General features: G+C 44.4%; 3 non-coding genes across 3 annotated transcripts; all 3 read right to left on the reverse strand.

Annotated features, from left to right (window-relative positions):
- Positions 1-3137: 3137 nt before the first annotated feature.
- Positions 3138-3208, reverse strand: TRNAG-GCC (transfer RNA glycine (anticodon GCC)). The gene has a single exon. It is a non-coding gene; the product is annotated as a tRNA-Gly (tRNA).
- A 5819-nt stretch (positions 3209-9027) lies between these two features.
- Positions 9028-9101, reverse strand: TRNAT-AGU (transfer RNA threonine (anticodon AGU)). The gene has a single exon. It is a non-coding gene; the product is annotated as a tRNA-Thr (tRNA).
- An 840-nt stretch (positions 9102-9941) lies between these two features.
- On the reverse strand, positions 9942-10015 carry TRNAI-AAU (transfer RNA isoleucine (anticodon AAU)). The gene has a single exon. It is a non-coding gene; the product is annotated as a tRNA-Ile (tRNA).
- Positions 10016-13935: the final 3920 nt, after the last annotated feature.

Below are 13935 nucleotides of genomic sequence, written 5' to 3' on the forward strand. Positions count from 1 at the left end.
CTTAATTACTGATTTGGGTTGAGGTCTTTATGATGGGTTTGTCCGGCCTGATCGAACAGGAAAGTTGGAATTTGCTTGGTCATTTCTGGTGGGCTGGACAACGGAAAGTGGGATTGTCGTCATGCGCTACTTTTGAAATGTCATGTTTCCATTGGTCAGCTTGTATGTAATCGATGCTAGCCAGGAATGTGATTTTTGGCATAAAAGACGATGCTCCGCTCCATGAATTTGTGCAGTCTCTAGCGAATCACCCGTGTTGTGCTTTGTAGATCTCTGTTACTGGTTGCAGCCAAAACACTTTGGTCTTTGACATCATCAAGAAGTGTCCCGTGTCTCTGTTTGCCGTGGCAGGGGAATCCGAAGACATCAGGTGTTTTCCCTGGCGCCGCTGGGTTCTAAAACCCAGTTCTTCAGCTGGAGATGTCCCCATGTCCAATGTGACATACCCTACATACTTTTTCCAATCCCCCAAGATATCTAAGTACTGGTCCTCTGTAAGGTCCTCTCTCAGTGCATCCCTACAGATACCTCATAAGCTGACAGGGCTATTTGTTCGCCTCCATGACATCACAAACTACATGTGGCACCTGCAGGCCACTGACTTCACTGGAACAAAAATCTATATTCTGAGACACCGGAGGGCGCAGGACGGACTGACCAATGAGGAATGGTTATCCAAGAGGTACAAGTCAGCACGTATGAACGACTCATTTATAGGGTACAAGACATGGTGGATGCCTTTATGCATATTTGGGAACTGTTGCTGACGGACACGACCTAGTACCCTCAATCGCTTCCTTATTGCTGATGTAGTTAGTGTTTGCTGATGAAGATGGTGTTTACTATGATGGAGTGGGGAAACCCTCCCAGAAACCACTCCCCCTTTCCGTATTCCACAGCTGCTTAAGATAGTTGATGAATCCAGGGGTAATTCAACTACTATTCCGAGTTAATGTTCTTGTTGGTATCATCAATACTGATCCGTGCTCCCCAATACTGTAATTCTATAGGGGTGACACTACTACTTGCATGAAACAAGAGGGTCCTCTCTCTTCTTTTCTTTCTTTATTGCCCATATCTTCCATGGTTGGGATAATGTTTATATGGGAAAATGCACATTCTTTTCTTTTCTTTTCTTATCTTAACTTTTCTTCATGTTTGAATAACGCTACCACTAGTTCCCTGTTTTATCTGACTCTTTCCAAAGATGGAGATATCTGTACTCACATGATGTTAATCAATAAATAAATGTGACTTAAAAATGTAAGTCTGTAGGATATCAGCATTTTTCTAACACACAACATTTAAAAGCCTGTAAATTACCTATACACAGTCAAAAATATATCAGTCATTAGTAAAGCACAACTTAAGCAATTTTTTTTGTAAATATTAAGTGTGATGGAAACAAAGATTTTAATAGGATCAAAACCAATCAAGACACTTTAACAAGTGACATGCAAACAATAAATATTCTCTAAAACATGATTTCCACACATTCTCGATTGTGCACTGTACAGCAAGGAGGTCATTTGGGAGGAGTCAGGGGTCATAGCTGTGACCTCTAGCTCTTTCCCTGCTTCTCCTGCACTTCCTTTGCGACCCCTGGCCTGGGGGGTTTCATCTGAGGCCATGGGCCTGAAAGATGTGCCAGGAGTAGCAGGGAACAAGTCAAAGGCCACAGCTGCGACCCCTGACTAGAGGGGAGTAACACAGGTCCCCACAGCCCCACGGTGTGGGGGGGGGGGGCAAACCTCCATGGGTCCCCTTCAACACCGCACTTTGGCTGGAGAGCTCCAGATTGAGTCCAGAGGGGGCCCCTTCACGTACCCTGCAGGGGGTCCCCTTAAGTTTCGTTATGCCACTGCCTGACTACTCTGAAATGACGTCCATACTGTACAGTTTTACAGCAAAGCTGCATGTCTATGCAAATTTCGAGGCAGTTTCAACAGAAAATGTGCTGCCTGTGAATGAGAATGCGGTATCTCACCAATGCTCCACAATGTACCACTTGCTACCTACCACACCGTACCACTGACCTGCTGGCTGGGCCTGGCACATTTGCCCATCTTGTTCTTGGTGTGATGCTTGAATTTTTGACAATCCTGATGACGTCCCGGATATACCATTGATAGCAGCATCCCCTCCCTGAAAATTGTTCCAGCTCCTCAGCCGAGGTGCAGAAACCTTGTTGTTTGTTATCCCTCAGTGTGGAAGGGAGAAGACGAGAAACAGCGACTGGGGAGGGGAGAAGCAGAGAGAAAGTGTCCTTGTGGTAATTTAACTGGTGCTCAGGTAAAGCGCTACATTACCTTAGGGTCGAGTTATGAAAATAAAAGGAGAGGGAAATGCTGTGCTAAATAGTGGAAATGCGAAATACAGATTAATAAAAAAGAAACAGAGAGAGACCGAACAACAACGTTAAAAAGATAGGAGGAAACAGAGACAGATGAACGGGAGAGCTAAAGTTATGGACAAATAGATTTAGAAAAGACAGACGGAGAGAGGACGAGAAACTGAGGGAGGGAAGGGAGTAGCTAGCTAGAAAAGAGGTAAAAATAATATATGTAGAGACAGACAGGCACACACATAGGGGCATATTTACAAGCCCCTTGCGACGCTTTTGCGTCACTTTTCCCATGCTAAAAATGGCGCAAAAGTGGCGCAAGGGGCCTGTAAATCTGTCCCATAGTTTCCTACATAAACTCAGTTATTAAGAAGTGGTGGTGAGTGGGGAGGAGCTGAGGCTCGGGACATGACACTGTGACAGCAGATCTCTCTGGGCTTAGTGCCTTGGGTCCTCTATCATGTGTCTAAGCACTGTTGCCGAGACATCGCACGTTTTATATAAAGCTTTAGATTATTGCTTTTTTTCTAAAATCGTGTATAGCCGTGTTGGGCAGATACAAATAAGCTCGGTTGCTGCAGAGCGCTTTTCACCATAAAGACGTGGCATGAAGTAGGGGTTTTTGGAGACGGCTCCGAAGAAGTATTTCATGCGACAAATAAATCTGTCATAGAAACAGGGAGCATACATGTAGCATAATTTGAATTATTTAGTCCGCCTTGATGTTAAAATTGTATGGCATTTTCTAACACTTCCCAATAAAAAAATTGAGACAAGTATGAAAAAAGTAATCTGCATTGGCCGGGAATCGAACCCGGGCCTCCCGCGTGGCAGGCGAGAATTCTACCACTGAACCACCAATGCTTGATATACTGACTAGGATCCAATTGATTAGACATAGTTAGGGAAGAGCCACTCACAATGCACATATTTCAATTTAATATATATTGTGGTACTTAATCCCAAGGACATGCATGCAACTAAAAAGAGCAGAGCCCATGTATAAGGCAGCACCATGCTTCATATGCAGAGAGCTGCCAGGAAACTCACAGTATTATAGAATGTTTTACACGTGAACCAAAAATTCTTCATGCTACCTGTGCACATCGGAGCGCACAGGTACACGACCCTCACCTGTTTCTAACGCTAAAACAATATATGTAAAGCACCAAGACTAAACCTAGGCCTGTCAGAAACAAAGGTTCGATACAGTATAACATCAATGGTTTAAAGGGACTAGCAGGCGAATGACGTCACGATACATGTAAAAAACTTTAGCTAATGTCATCAGCCCAGGCAATATTCAAGAGTGCCTATTGCTGGTGGCTGTTAGAGATGCTGGGCAGCGAGTAGAGAGCTGTTCTGTTTCTCCACTCTGGATACCCATATAATGATTAGAACAGACAGAGATGACAAAGGTCAGGCAATGGGCATTTGTGGTAAGAGCTGACAAGACTTCACGCTGATGAACCATCAGCGAGAGGAGGCAGAGATCAAGTGCACCAGACGGGGGTACATTAATATCTAACATGGCCAAGGTTGGATTGGGATAAAAAATAAGCTGGGGCACTCTAAGAAAGCGGCCCACATTTGCAGACCGCACCTTGTCACAAAGCACTGCTAAAATGTTTTAAGTATTATTAGAACATTGGAATGTTGGGAGCTCCATTGCAGACAATGGAGTGCTCCCTGCTTCTACGGGCCGGTAAAGGCCCGCAGAGCAACATTCCAATGTTCTACAAAGGCTTCTCGAAGCTCGAGGGGATTTATATCCCCTCAAGCTTCGAGAACCCTTTGTTTAATTTGTTATACCATTCTGCCCTCTAGTGGCAGAATGTTCTAATAGCCTTATAGCCCTTCGTAGCAGGGCTTTACCGGCAATTAAAGTCCCGATGTCTCGTTAAAGTCCCTTGTCTTCGGCTCGGGCCTTCAACGATTCAGCGGGCCTTTAATAGCCGGTATAGGCTATAATAAATGAAGGGGAGGGTCCCTATGAGAGGCGTGTTTTCTTAACTTCACTCAGATAAAAAAACATGAATGGAAATGTTCCTAGGACTCTTCATGCACGGATTAGTTCTCAAAGGTGACCACACCTGAATGTGCGTGAGGCCACTTCTGCTCAGGACCCCAGCCTAGTCTGCATACATTAATGGACCGGCCCAGCAAGAGACTAGGAATGACACCTTCGCTCCGCTGGCAAAAAAAGGAGGTAATAGAAACCCATCTGCCACCAGAAAGGCCGCTCAGGCCCCTATTGGGTCGCTGGCAGCATCTGAACAGCACAGATACAGACCAAATTGGCCACTACGCTGCACAAAAGAGTGTGCCACAGCTGCAACTCAGATACCGGCCCATTGCCCAAGTGCCCGGCTCACCAATCTGACCTGTAAACCTCATAATGATGACTACAGGTATAATATACAGGTTACTGACTCTGACAAGTTCCCTGGACTCGCCGAGGTTACTTAACTCCGATGCACAAAGCCCAGAGCTTAATTCAGAATTAGATCTGGCGTGTGCTGGGACACCCCCAGCAATCCATCCACTACACAATATACCCTCCACCCACAGCCTGTGTATCCGACCGGTACTACTTTATTAAAAACAGAGTGGAAAGTCAGAAAATAATGTTCGTTCAATTGAAATGCATCTAAAAATTAAAAAAAATGAATCTCTAAATAAACAGTTACTGTCACTTTCTTCAGGAAAAAAAACTGCACCCTTAATGGGGCGAGCGTCTCTATCCACGCTATTAAGAATGGTAAATAGAAGTTTACCTTCGACTCGGTGGTATTGTTTCACATAGGGGATAGCCAGATCTCTCTATCTTGGGTGACTGTAGGCTAGGGTAGGTGCATTCTTGGTTTTACTCCTTTCCAGATATACTTATCTGTGAGAATGTGGTTTATTAGTTGGGGTGGTTGGGAGATCACACCAAGTAATAGTACTTTAATTTAAATCTTATTGAGCGCTCAAAAATTGTGCAAGGAGATGCAAATTCTTGCTCGCCAACATACCACTGGCGACCAGCGTGGGAGAAAAACCTCCATCACATGGCGTTGGCAGCGTTTTGCCAGAATTATGCATTACAAGTGTAACACAGAGTGACCAAAACTCCACCAGTGGAGCAGAATTTATCACCCACCCCTGAGAAAAAACTTCAGATGTTTCCATTAGAATTGGATACAAAATGCCAGTTGTGACTTTGACTGACTGACTGACTGACTGACTTTGAGAATCAACTCAATACTCCAGATGTAGCCTTCAGTACCAGACACCTTCACTACAGGCGGACACCAGATCAGGAGACAATTTGCCAGACGTGGTTTTCAAAAGTAGTATCCTTGCTCCTGGTGATATTTTTAAAATGTTACCAGAAACCCAGATGGAACTTTGAGTACTTGACACAATACTCCAGGTAGAGTCTGCAGAACTAGAGACAACCCTTCAGAGAAGCTCCAAGTTTCGGTTGCGGTATGCTCGACTAGTCTCTGAAGTGGGCAGCAACTGTCCAGATGAGGCAGCAAGGTAAAGACACATAGGGTCACATGTACGAGAAAGTTGCGGAGTGAGGTGTTAGCCGTCATGGATTAACGCCTCACTCCACCACTTCAAAAACACAAGGCTGAACAATATTTACAAGGATATGGTACAGCCTGCGATCTCCCTGCGCTGGAGCTATACTTAGTGCAGTGCAAACGCAGGTACCCTTGCAACATGTTGCAAGGGAGTCTGTGTGTAGGGGAGGATTGTTTATGTGCCGGAAGGTGTCCCTTCCTGCACATAAAGACTCCTAAAATGCCATTTTGTCACAAGAAGAACGGCCGAGCTGCAGAAGATACCGGAAAGCAGCAGGAGAGACGTGCGAGCGAAGGCAGTACAGGACGCTTTGAGTTCACAGCGCCACACCGACAACTGCCCGAAGAGACCTGAGGGTGGATGAAGCCCAGCCCAAGCTAAAAAATGGGCCGGGGAGAAAAACAAGTAAATAAGCCTACGCCACAGTCAAGAAGTATAAGGACTCCACAATTGTTTGCCATGTGGCCCCACACAAAGCATTAAGGTACACAAGTCCTGTTTTGAAAATGTACCTTCCCTGACGAAGACTTTCATCAAAAGAAGTGCAACACAGAAGATCGAAAAGCGTTGGCCCGCTTTGAGAGAGGTTCTCAGTTGAACCGACCTGAAATCAGGTCCAAAATTGGACCAAACCTGCCCCTAGCCTAGGGTCTTTTTCTTGTATTCTGAGAAATTTTTCCGACCTCTCTTTTGGCGATAAAAGCAGTAAAAAGAATGAGGACAGCAGAATATAGCAACCTGCCCTTGCCTTTGTCTACAAATTAATAGGACTGTCTTCCTGGACGTAAAGGTCTTTTTTGCATATGTACCTCTGAATAATATTTATGGGTTTGATGCACTTTTTCGAATGTACAAAGCACTATATGTTAAAGTTTTTCACTGTACATAATTGTCGGACACATTGTCTTTTGGAAACAAAAAGTGTTTTCAGTGTTTAATTGTATATATTGAGAAGATTTGGGTCTAACTTGCCCGATGATGGGTACTGTTGTTTTGCAAATTAAAGGAGAAAAATTAGAAAAATATAGATGCATATATCCCGACGTTAATTTAAAAAATCGTATTGGAAAAGACACGTTTGTCTAATTTATGGTGTCAGAGGTAATTTGTTTGTTGCATGTATGTATTTGGATTCCAGCCTCTGAACATTCCTTAACAGAATCAATCCCCTTTGTTAGTATTGCATTTTGTCACTTTTTGGCATGCTGCTTCATGCAGCACACATGAAAATCACAAAATGGCATTTTTTTACAGATTATTTATGTACAGGAAGGGGGACCTTCCTGTACATAAACAATCCATGCCAGTTTGCTTTTTGGAAAAAGCAAAAAAGAGGAGAAATAATGCAGTTCTCCTTGTTTCGCCAAGTTAAGACCAGGTTTTCCCTGGTCTCAATTTGGCGCTGCCTCCTATGTACGCTGCCCTTGTACATAGGGGGAACATCAAAATCAATGGATGTTGCGGTGGAACACCCACTGCCCACCCCTTTCACGCTAGCCATAGCGTGAAAGGGGGCCTTATTTACAAGGCAGCCTTAAGTCACGTTAAGTGGCTTAATGCTGGCTTTTAAATAAGGCTTAGCCCCTATCACCACAACAACGTCAGAAAAAGTGACGTTATGGTGGCGATAAGGGCTTGTACATATGCCCCATTGTTCCAAACGAGTCATTTGGAAATGTATCCAGCACTCTCCGTAAGGCCTTGTTTGTGCTGTGTACACAATCTACTTATAAAACTGAATCCGTTTCACCCTGATTTTATTACCACTCCCTCTGCTCCTGAACATCACTTTTGGCCTTCTCACAGCCTCATCATGTAAGTGAATCTTGCAACGCCGCTGCCTGTGCTGTAACCATCTGTACTCTGAAGCTACGTTTACACTGCAGCTGCTTGTGCTGTACCTGTTCATGTCAGTGAAGCTTCAGCCTCTTTTGCCTGTCCTGTAACAGTGTTAGTAATGGAATTTACCAAAAAATATAAGGAGGCCCCATATCTGGGTTTGTTTGGGACCAGGGGAAATAAGCAGAAAAAACAAGTAATGTCCCACAGTACAAACACTAATGTCAAGCTCACAAAACTTCTAAATGAGAAGTGTCATGGATTTTTCAGAATATGAACCTGATTATTAAGAATCAGTTGCGGGAGAGGCAAAGGGTTCTAATTTGGCTAGTACACAAACGTTTATACAAAACTAACACAATGATTCAATGTAGATAAAGAGGCTGTTCTCAAGAGTTTAGGTTAAAAAGGCGTGTAAATATTTTTATTTTTATTTCATACAACTGTGCAGGTAGTTTGGTATGTCAATACATTAAAACATGAATGAATCCATGTCACAATAAATTTGACAATCAATACAATATTTGTAAGATATATAGCAAGAATCAAGGAAACAAATGTCTTCCTACAACTGTGCAGGTAGTTCGGTGTGTCAATACATTAAAAACATGAATGAAGACAAATCGCAATAATTTTGACAATCAATACAAAATTTGTAAAATATAAAACAAGAATCAAAGAAACAAATGTCGACGCGGCGTTTCAGCTTTTTATATTTGAAAAAAGCCGACACGCCGTGTCGACATTTGTTTCTTTGATTCTTGTTTTATATTTTACAAATTTTGTATTGATTGTCAAATTTATTGTGACTTGGATTCATTCGTGTTTTTAATGTAAACTACCTGCACAGTTGTATGAAATAAAAATAAAAATATTTACACGCTTTTTTAACCTAAACTCTTGAGAACAGCCTCTTTATCTACATTGAATAATTGTGTTAGTTTTGTATAAACGTTTGTGTACTAGCCAAATTAGAACCCTTTGCCTCTCCCGCAGCTGATTATTAATAATCAGGTTCATATTCTGAAAAATCCATGACACTTCTCATAGAAGTTTAGTGAGCTTGACATTAGTGTTTGTACCGTGGGACAGTAATGGAATTTAGTCATTAAATACGTCTAAGTTTCTTTCTTAACAGTATTATTCTGTATCTGTGGATAATTATAATAAAATCAACAAGAGGGAGGGGGGAGTAGACAGTTTATCTTTGATAATTTTAAGACTGAAACTCTTCTGTAGGCTGTTCCGAATGTGTTTAAAAATTAAGGCACTGCTGAGATTCGAACTCAGGATCTCCTGTTTACTAGACAGGCGCTTTAACCAACTAAGCCACAGCGCCGACTGTATATGATACATATGAATGTCTATGTACATAAACCGTGTGCCCTTTCCTGCACCTCTCGCGACTACCCTACCCGCCCCACCTGTGCAGCACAGAGGTCATTGTCACATACTGCATCTGTAAAGCCCTGATGATCTCATACAGATACGAAAGTGTTTTAAATGTTTAAAGTTTTCTTCGATGCCGTGTATCATTCTGCAAGGATGTAAAAGACACTATGTTGCTCGCACATTTCTCACCAGAGAACAAATGTTAACTCTGATTTAAACAGCGCTTCAAAGGGTGCACTTTCTTATTGAATTTTGACACTTTTTGTTTTTGTGCAGACATTTGTTTATATGATCGTTACTTGATTATTATTTTTAAAATGTAATAAAGAATTGAATTACCCAAAAAACAAAGTTCCACGAAAACATGGAGGCTGTGTTAGACTTAGAGAGGGTTTGCCAGTATCTGACCTGCAGGGTAATGCGGCAGTGCCCGAGGGCTGGTTTCATAGGTCAGTTTGTGGACCGATTTGTACTGTTGATTTTTCTATTAAATCAAATAAATTTGCAAACACTCTAGTTCTAGTTCACTAAGGGGCCATCTTAATTGTGTTGCCTGGGCCTATTTTCTGTTCCAGGAGGACCCTGAACAGAGTCGTGCCCCCTGCAACTATTACATGGCATTAACAGCATATAATATACACCAGTTCAATCATTGTCAATCAGCCAGCACATCACACCATTTATCAGAATAAACAAGTCTTCCCTGCAAGACCCTACCTTTAACTTCCTGTACAGTCCGCGTGGATTTTCCATTTCATAAATCTACAAGAAAAACTTAAAAGAGGAGTGACCAGTACGGGGATCGAACCCGCGACCTTGGCGTTATTAGCACCACGCTCTAACCAACTGAGCTAACCGGCCAGCATATGCACTCAAGAAAGTGTACACATTCTCACTGGCGTGATCGGAGTCTGCATTTTATGCATCAGTCGACGTTCGGGCAAATGCCTCAACAGACATATAGATAGGACATTCCAACTTCATCTCAGTTTCTCGCAACCCACTTGGAGGCGCTCAGACACTACTGGCCGACTCAGAGCTTGTGATATCAAAAGAAGGGGAAAAGGAGGTAGGACGATTTTTAAGGGGGTCCAATGTACTCGTCCTAACAACAATGAACAACAAAATGGTGTACAGAGTTCCCCCGGGAGAGCTCAAGCAGTCTGGCTCAACCTGTAATTCTCTCTCGTGATATCTAGACAAGGGGTGAAGAAAGGGTCTCAAGTGTGCAGTGTAGACCCATATTCCAGAATGAAAAGGTACCTCACACAGGCTATCAACAGGACCACAACTGTAGCCCCAGTCGATAGTTGTCCAGCCTCATCATCGGTACCTTGCTCCTTCGGCAGGCTGGCGGTGCAATGCCCGTCGGGCAGCGATGAAAGCTGCACTTTTAGTGGAGATCTTTAATTCTGGGCCAGCGGGTGTGTGCGTGTGAGGGGCCAAAGGGAGTGTAATAGTGAGCGTGGTGGTGAAGTTAAAAGAAGTCAGGGAAGTCCTGTTGGTGAACAATTTATTGGTCAGGCTTCCTGCTTCAGTAAAAAAGAAAGGGGTACTAAGGGGTGGCAAGTAATGGAACCAACCCGTATTCAACCCTTTGTGTGCAAGAAGTGGTCAACATGTTTCACGCCCTAAGGGCGATTCATCAGGACCTGGGTGCTCATAAATTACTTGGTTCCTTAAACATTAGTCAGGACACCAGTATACGACCTGAAGTAGTGTCGTATCGTAATGGTTCCACAGAGGGACCTTCTGGAACTGAAAAAGAAAAGAGAAACAACAGTATAAACACAGATAATGGCTCCTTGACTGTCAATTACAAGTGACTTATTTTCTGTGTTTTTTATGTGCGTGCTATCCAAAGCATGCGTGCCCAGTGAGTGGCTTTGTCTAGATAATAGAAGCAGCAGGTTTTTTTGTGCGGTGGAGAGAGAGAAAATCAGAATTTACTTAATTCTGATCAGTGCGTGGAAGGTGCTCGCACTAAATAGTGGTTGCGTGCTACTTTTGCAGTGAACCATGTCTTAAAAATGAACGCTACCGCCTGTATCAGGTGACCAGGCGTATGTACAATCAAACCCCTCGAGGAGATGCGGTGGTGAGTAACAATGGTCAACCAACCGTGGGAGGTTCGAATCTTTATGCTCAAAATGAGCGAGCCACACAGTGAAGACCGAAGACGAACGCGGTTTGACACTCTGTAAAGAAAAGTTGATCTGTACGCCAATCAGCGCGCTCACCCCTAATGTTTCTTCCTAAAAACCTCACGGGCCATCCAAGTGGGGCCAGCAGCGAGATGAGGGAGCCCTATGGGGGAAGAAGACAACAAGGCAAGTGCCCAGTGCGAGAGGGTATGAAAGCCGATTGAGGTTGTTGCGGATATGCAAAGCGGTCGGCAAACCGTCAAGGCAACCAGCCGATAACAAGCCCGCCCAGCTCCTTACCTCTAGCGTCGCTGCAGGCAAGCTGCTCTGCACCTACCCCTCCCACAGGTAACCAAGGTCTGGACAGCCGGCGTGGTTGAACAGATCGTTTCCGGGTTTAAGAGAGGGAGGTAGCGCGCGAACATTAAGGGTGTGTCCGTCTCGTTGCTAGGCAACGGAAAGCCTAGTTGACAAGGCAGACGGTAAAGAAGAAGGACTACACAACTCGGGCGCGTTAGTATGAGCGCCATCTTGGACTAGAGTTAAGTGTGTAACAATCAAGGGTGCACAGCTATGGAAATAACCGTGGACAATGTGTCCAGAATCATGACTATCTGGCGAGAGTCGTCCAGGGCACCCCGTCATTTAAACCCAGCGTGTCACACTGCAAGCGATGTATCCATCTTTGTTCATGCATGAAGAGTGCTTGTTGATTAAGGTGTGGTAGGGATTCAATAACAGCCCATCGGATGCTCTCAGGGAGGTGTTCCTTCTCCTTACAGTGGTCATATAGTTTGGTGTGAGATTTATGACAGCGAATGTTACTGTTATGTTCCATTATCCTTTGCTTGACAGGGCGCATGGTCATCCCTATATAGAGGCAGTTGCAAGGGCAAATCAGGACATATATGCACTTGGAGCTGTTGCAGTTCGTATGCTTGCTGTAAGTCCATGTAAAAGTGTTGTTCAGGGTAATGGATTTGCCCTGGATGGTCTGAGGACATACAACGCATGTACCACACCGATAGTGTCCAGTCACAGGCGGGAGATCCCACAAAGTCTTGGTAGTGTGAACAGTGGTCTTCTTGGGGCGAGTGTGTACAAGAGTATCTTTGAGGTTTGCCGTCCTCTTGAAGGCGAAACGTGGACGTGGTATCTCCAGTCCTACAGAGTTCAGGATACCCCAGTGGGCATTGACAGTTTTCTTGATAAATACTGAGTTCCTGGTGAATGAGGTCACACAAGTGATCTTATCGTCTGGTATCTTTGGGTGCACCTCGAGAAGGGCCTCTCTATTGTTATTAAGAGCTCTTTTTGTGGAATCTTTCAGGAGGCGGGTGGGGTAACCCCGGTCCAGGAGTTTGGTTTGGAGGGAGCGAGCCTGTCGTTTATAGTCATCAGTTGAACTACAGTTCCTCCGGAGGCGGAGAAACTGCCCAAATGGTAAGTTGTCCCTAAGGGACTTAGTATGGTGGCTGTTGTATGGTAGTAGGCTGTTCCTGTCCGTCTCTTTCTTGTAGAGGGTGGTGCTTATTGTCGTGGGTTCCAGCACAATCGTGAGGTCGAGATAAGGGATATTTTCACTTGACATGGTGCCAGTAAACTTGAGGAACGGGTCCTGTTGGTTAATCCAAACACAAAACTTCTCACAGGTAATCTGGTCTCCTTTCCAGAATACCAGAATGTCGTCGATGTAGCGACGCCAGCAGGTGATGTTCTCACGGAAAGGATTTCCATCCGGGGGGTAGATGCACCTTTCCTCGAACGATGCCATGTAGATGCAGGCTAGGCTCGGCGCAAAGGTCGAGCCCATAGATGTACCGCGTATCTGATGGTATAAGGCCGATTCATATTTGAAAAAGTTTTCAGTTAGTGCCAAATGGGCCAATTCCATGATGAGGGAGATGGGTGTAGGTGACATCCACTCCTCTTGTCGGAGGAGTGCTTCAACGGACTCCAGTGTTGCTTGTTGGGGGATGTTCGTGTAAAGTGCTTCCACGTCAAGTGTCAAGAGAAGATCGATGTCCTCTCTCGCATCCATATCGTTAATGAGGCGAAGCACATCTCTCGTGTCCTGAAGGTAGGATGGAATGCGTTTGACCAGGGGTTGCAGGAAAGCGTCGCAGAACTGGGAGAGGGGTTCTAAGATAGAACCAATACCCGACACAATAGGTCGTCCTGGAACAGGGGTAATGCCCTTATGTATCTTTGGTAAGATGTAAAAGTACGGTGTTATAGGGTTTGTGGTCACCAGGAATTCTGCCTCTTTTTTGCTAACCCATCCATTGGTCTCTGCTTCAATAACCAGGGACATCACGGTGGTCATGAGACGGTTAGTGGGATCCTCAGTCAATGGTCTATAATGATTAGTATTAGACAATTGACGTCTGCACTCTTGGTCGTAGTCATCATAATCGAGAATGACAGTGGCTCCCCCCTTGTCGGCCTGCTTTATCACAATGGAGGTGTCATTGCCAAGTGAGGAAGCTGCCCGTCTCTCATCACTAGAGAGATTGTTGAACGATTTGGTGGGTGGTTTGTTCTTTAGGGTTCTCAGCACAGCTCTTTCGAAGGTCAATACCTCAGGGGGGACCATCCCATCGGTTGGAGTGAAAGTGGAGGGTTTCCTGAGGCCAG

Source organism: Lissotriton vulgaris, chromosome 12 (genome assembly GCF_964263255.1).
Source record: "Lissotriton vulgaris chromosome 12, aLisVul1.2, whole genome shotgun sequence".
In the NCBI taxonomy this organism is placed as follows: Eukaryota; Metazoa; Chordata; class Amphibia; order Caudata; family Salamandridae; genus Lissotriton; species Lissotriton vulgaris.